General features: G+C 33.8%; 1 long non-coding RNA gene across 1 annotated transcript; it reads right to left on the bottom strand.

The window, feature by feature from the left end:
- Positions 1-2669: 2669 nt before the first annotated feature.
- Positions 2670-4495, bottom strand: LOC128676711 (uncharacterized). The gene is made up of 3 exons (XR_008405450.1): positions 4403-4495; positions 3322-3542; positions 2670-2856 (listed from the first exon to the last, which is right to left on the bottom strand). It is a non-coding gene; the product is annotated as an uncharacterized LOC128676711 (long non-coding RNA).
- Positions 4496-6331: the final 1836 nt, after the last annotated feature.

Here is a 6331-nt window from a genome sequence, read left to right as displayed (position 1 = left end):
CCGGGTTTATGAGATACTCGGTCTCCTCTTGAGTTGTACACCTCTCCGTAGTTAATGGTGGCCGGGTGGAGGAGATTCCTAACGCTGGCACGCCTGTACAACCTAATATCTTCAGGGAGGCAGGTCACAAGTTTGAAGTTGCAAAAGATGTGCAAGTGACGCTATGCAAGGGCACAGCAAACATAAGGGCAGCTAGTTGCCATTATGGACCGGGTTTGAACCAAACCCTTGCGCATTCGTGGGCTATTGACAGGAAGTGATAATTTTTGTGATTATTAGTCATTCCGGTTGGAATTTTAGTATTTTTGATTGGAATAATAAGATGATAGACCAATATTATAAGAAGATTGGTAAAGCGGGTACTTATTTCTTAAATTTTGCATACTATGTATGTATATATTTATTAAATAAATGTTTGCGCGGAAAATTCACGCGGTTCACCCGCGGGCAAAAGCTAGTCTTTTTAAAGATGACAAAAATAAATTATAAAGTGGTCGAAAAAAATTTCACTGTGCAACTGGCGTGTGGTTGACAGCGCAGACATAGCGCTACATTCGCTGACTTGGCTCCTACCTACAGCCCTGTGTTGCCAAACACCATTGATTTTCGAAGGTTTATCTGCAAATTTGGATTTATAAACATATGGTACGAAAACAAGCAACGGTTTCATGAACAGGAAAATGTAATAATATATACCACGGTTCAAACATCTGGGATTTCATGTGGGAGGGAATTTTGGATTCACATATGCAGGTTGTGATTCCATCCGTTGACAACTGTCTTTTATTTCACTTTAGTACTCGTCTCTATAGGGCGAAAATAAATTGAAAATAGAATAGGTAAGTATGTTGGTGAATTTTAAATAAAATAGACGTAAATTAATTTATCAGACAAACTATACGGAAATTAATAAATCCTGTTTTAATTAAAAAATATTAGGAACATTATATATAATGTTAGTACAAACTAATAGTAGTTAGTACAAACTATTCGAAATTAATGAAAGTAGAGTTTAAAAAAAGTTACACTGCTGAAATTCCTCAATTCTTCCCCGGATTATAGCCGTCACTATTATCGGGTGTCTAATAATGCCTCGGGAATTGATTCCTGATTGATTGTTGTTTGATTGATTGAAGATCAAGCTATAAACACTCGCTTAAGCTTGATCTATTTTTTCTTTGGTCTGAAAAATGTTGGGATTTAGGTCACAAGTCACAGCATTAATTTCATTATAATAATTAATTCGTCATATTTATTGTTTCGGTTATAACTTGAAGGACATAAAAGGGAAAGTTTAGGAAAATCTATCGATTATTATTATCGAGTTCGAATAAAATTGTGTCGAAATGGGAACAAATATGCTACTTGACCATTGATTTAATCAAACGTATATTTTGTATTTTATATTAAGCAGACCTATTTTTGGTGTCTGAACATATTGTAATCATGGAATTAGTAGATATTCCGAAGTACTTACTAATTCCATGATTGTAATTATTTTAAATTGCCATCTATTGGATGCAGCACTAAATAAATCATATTATTTTGCTAAATTTTTCCTATGCAGTACTCGTTTTGTGGTTGCTGGTTTACGCTCTACGAAAACATTAAGTTCGGTAAAGCTTCACTAGGTGTCACTACTTTTCAAGTTTGATTTTCTTACATGTACAAAAAAACAATATTTCCGTAGTAATTATGATGTAGTCTTGAGGAGACCTTTTCTCAGAAATGCATACTAGATGCTAAAAATAAAAGATAATGGAAGGAAAACTTAATTAATTACTTTTGAAAGTGGATAAGTGATAATTCCTATTTATACGAGAGTATGTAATTCCTTTTTTTCCGAAGTGAATTTAGGCTAGTATTGTAATAAGTATCTACAATTATGCGTGACCTCAGTCATGATTCTTTAATAGAATTTTAAATCAACCTCTTAGAAATACACCTACATAAATCGCATCACATTTATATTTACTGTACTTGAGCACAAAAATATATTCTTAATTAATAAATCTTACCAAATCCCTATGGATCGTAAGTGTGATTCCACTCAGTCGTAGGGATCACAACTTCTTAAACTTAAATTCGTTTTTGGTTTATAGCAGGGATTGCGAGCTGAACTTAGGGATAAGAAGTTCCTTCAATTTCTTAATTTTAGTGCAAGCAAATGTTGAGTTGAAGCGTGTAATACTTAGTACACACTCAGTGGACAATGTTTTAAGATAAGTAATGATTTTTCTACTTCTCTCTCTTTTCATCTGAGCGTTTTCCCGGTTTCTTCCTCAACCGTCGTCAACCCAGGGTCAATTTTCCTACTTTGGTTCGATGATGATCTTTCTACTTATTTAATAGTAATATAAGTTTATTACAGTATTTTTATTTAGAAAAAAACGGTTAAAAATAATCGTAGTACCTACTACACTCTTTGGGTTATCTACCTAATAATTTTGGAAAAACTATCTTTCACAGCGAAATTAGAGTAAAAATTGAATAATGCTGTCATTATTAATTTGTTTCCCATCAAAGATATATAGATATCATAAAATACTAAATAAATAAATTTAAAATAAATAAGAAATTTTGTCTTAATTGTTTTAAATGAATCTTGTTTAACATACGTAAATATCTATATTTATTTATATTTAAAAGTGTCTGCGAGTAATGGAGTTACAAACTTAGGGAAACGAGCTTCATGAACAAAATTTAAGTGAATTTGTCAAAGGAACTGAATAATCATCTTCCACTAAAGTTGCTTAGCGACTTATGAGACAAGAATTAATGTCTAAGTCACTTGTCCCGGCGTCAGCGACGCCTACATGCGACTCGTCAAGATAGATTGGGCTGAATTTGTCGTTACTGCAAAAAAATGTTTTTGGTGTAGATAATTTGTATTGTTAAGCCGCCTTTACACTAGTTTTTCAGAACTTGCGGGTATGTTGTAAAATATGAAAAACAATATCTCTCTGTTGCATGTTATCGGTTCCGTTCGGAGCTGTGACACCGCGAAGCCCTGGTCAGCGTAAAGTATTACCTTCAAAATTTGTAGATTCGGTTGTGATTTTACCACCGGCTGCTACGTGTCCTCTAGTTTATCCATCGACGGACGTCAATGTACACGTTGTCAATACTCGAATAATATACTAATACTTGGGCATAGTAGTAAAATCTGGATGTGCGCTCAAACCTCGTCGGACTATATGACTGTATTTTGTTTTTTGTCAATAAATAAAATAAATAGTACTAAAGAATTTGAGACACGTTACGTATATGTATAATATAGAAATATACTCAGCAACTCAAATTAACTTTGTTTGTACTTACACTTTGAATTTAATTAAACATAGGGCTCCAGATAACTTTTCGTGGCAAGTTCTCAAGTGGTCGCTTAGTGGAATTTAACACGAAATCCCGGCACTTGCGCGAGTTGCCTGTTTCGTCTAATGTCTCTTTGATGGCCATCGTTAAGCCATGGGGGAGACTGCGGCTGCCTTGTAAATTCACTCACAATTGACAATCGTTCAGAAAATTTTCACATTTTGTGTCTGTAAAAATAAGAATTTGTTATCAAAAGCACGTCACATCTCTGTTATTTTTACATAGATGTATAAAAAATGTCTTTAATGAAACAAGTTATTTACTTAGAAGTATAAAAAAAAGCCTTTTAGGGAACCAGTTTCCAAACTCCGGTGTTCTTAATTGCTGACAGTCACATGTAGTCACGTAAATCTAATCTATATTTATCGCTTAGAAGAAGAAAAAGTTAAAGTAAGAGAATTATATTTTGTTTCACTTGATGTTTTTTAGTTATTTCCTTTTGAAACTCTGAAGCCCCTGCAGCCTCGATGTCCTTAAAAAGGCCAATTTCACCAAACAAACAAAATCTCTGCAACTAGGCAATCTAGTTTAAATGCAAATTAAATATATGACGCCAAATAGTTAATCACACCAGATTTAAATTGCCGTCCAATAAATTACTTCAATTATGACATGCTAATTAAGTTTGTAATGTTTTAGACTCTCGAGGGAGATTTATTTTTTACAATTTTCATCCTGTCACTGGAACAGGAAAGGTCCACTTTTTATTCCGAGGGTCTACGAATATAATGTGACATTAATAAGCCTTTCTACCCTCGCATTTGCTTGTCACGCTTTTAGGACAATTTTGTGGTTTACTTGACATTAAAACCATAATTCGAGTTAAATCGCTTATTGTCACTGGTACATTTTTGTAATGTCCGATATGTCCAATAAAATGTTTGTATATATTTGCTGTCTGTCATTCGAATTTATAACATAAATTTATAGAGCGTATTAGCAAAAAAAAAAATGGAATTAACCGCGCTAACAAAAAAAACATATCTACATAAGTTGAGTGAAATGACGACGATGTGTGTATGTTTACCTTTCCTAATCAACCAATCAAATGGACACCGATTAACAGTTTATCAATTAATGAAAGATGAAAATTGGTCCCACCGCACTGTATTTGTTGTTCATAATTCACACTCTTGGTTATATCCACATGTTGATACTATATACAAATAACCCTTTCGAGTAATTCTGTAAATATATGCACACCTATATGACGAAAGGTAAATCTAAATGTTCACCCGAGGCATCCCTCTTCACTTCACCTTTTATTTGCAACGAAGCGAAAATATTTAATCAGGCGTATAATTTCCTTATGTTTTCCTTATGGCTTTCCTTACGTTTTGTGGCACAGTTTGCTTAATCTACTCATACGTAAATCACATTTGAGACTATTTTTAGGGTTCCGTACTCATTGCTGAACCGTGCTACCTTTCGCATACGGTTATTACGTTATTACGGTTACGTGATACCTAACTGTTAGGTATCAGGTAACCGTACAAATTAAAATTTGCATTGTGTTTTGATTCACTGTTTTTTGACCTCGGGTCTATCTAAGTATAAATTTCATCAATACAGACAGTGACAGATAGACAGGACTTCCGCATTTATATACTTGTACAATGTACATATATAAGTCTGGATCCCTACTGTCGCGCCCTAACTGTCCCAATTCTTGTACCATGAAGGACCTCTACAAAGCTGACGACAGACCAACAGTGGCAACTTACTGGTCTCAAACAATATAAATAACAATAACAACTCGAAAAGAAGAAGTATGGATTATGAACTTTTTGTAAGAATTAGCCTGATGAAGTTGGTTGATTTTGTATAATGATTAGGTAATACTCGCCCAGTTGCAATCAATGTTCAACTGTGTGAGACTGTGTGCAACGAACAAACGTGCACAATAACCTTTTGAAACTGGCGATTTGGAAGTACCATTAGAAATGTGTTTCATGCAGTGATATCGTTGAATACAAAGGGTAGCTCATAAACACATATTAAACGTAATTTGATTAGTTTCCTAAATTTCATACCTGGTTTATTGCTGAAAACCGTGGAACGCTTTCGCATTGAATGTCTACATTATGATTTTGACTTAGCAACCTTACTTTATGCTTTCCCGATATTATTCACAAGGATTTGTTTTAGGTATTAGACTAATAATAAAATTCTCGAGTCATGGTTTTAGTGACCACATTCCTCTGAAACGGCTTGACCGGTATTGATGAAATTTGATACGTATATTTAGTATGTCTGAGAATAGGTTATCAATTTTTATACCCCTAAGAGATGGACATCTGGAAGAAGCCGGGACGGGCCGAATGTAGTTATCGATTTAGAAAAAAAAATATTATTAGGGGAAAAAATGTTATCTTTAATTAGTTTCTTCGGGACCTTTCCATTTTGTGTAGGTAGAGGATAGTTTATGCGGTTAACTTTTGTTTCTGGCCAAGTGGCCTAACCAACGCCATTTTATTTAATTTGAACAAGGTATGCTTCCGGAGAAGAAAAACATCGTGAGGAAATCTGCACATTTAATGGACAGTTTACATCACTAAATGTGTATGCGACCACTTGCCACTAGATGACAGCAGATAGTCGTAAAATCATATGTCAGATGCCTTTACGACTCGAATGAAATCTAACACCAATGTTAGCAATAACACTCGATATGAGTGAAGTATTAAAAACTTATATGTGGTAAAGTGAAATGTAACTTTAATATATTCCAGTCAACAAAATAAAGTTTTAGATATCATTATAAAATTAAGTAATAATATTAATCAACTTTAGTTTGTTGATTAAATTGTGTTCAGTCTACAATAGAGTGGGAAAAGCAAAGAAAATGCAATGTATGAGTTGACATTGCCCTTCGCGACCATGTTACTTAGTTGATACATACTTTTCCGTCTTGTTTTATTTATTATAAAGTATAGAAATTCACAGGCATGAACTT

Source organism: Plodia interpunctella, chromosome 16 (assembly GCF_027563975.2).
Source record: "Plodia interpunctella isolate USDA-ARS_2022_Savannah chromosome 16, ilPloInte3.2, whole genome shotgun sequence".
NCBI classification, from domain to species: Eukaryota; Metazoa; Arthropoda; class Insecta; order Lepidoptera; family Pyralidae; genus Plodia; species Plodia interpunctella.
The sequence above is the reverse complement of the archived record's forward strand: the minus strand, read 5'-3'. Positions and strand labels throughout refer to the sequence as shown.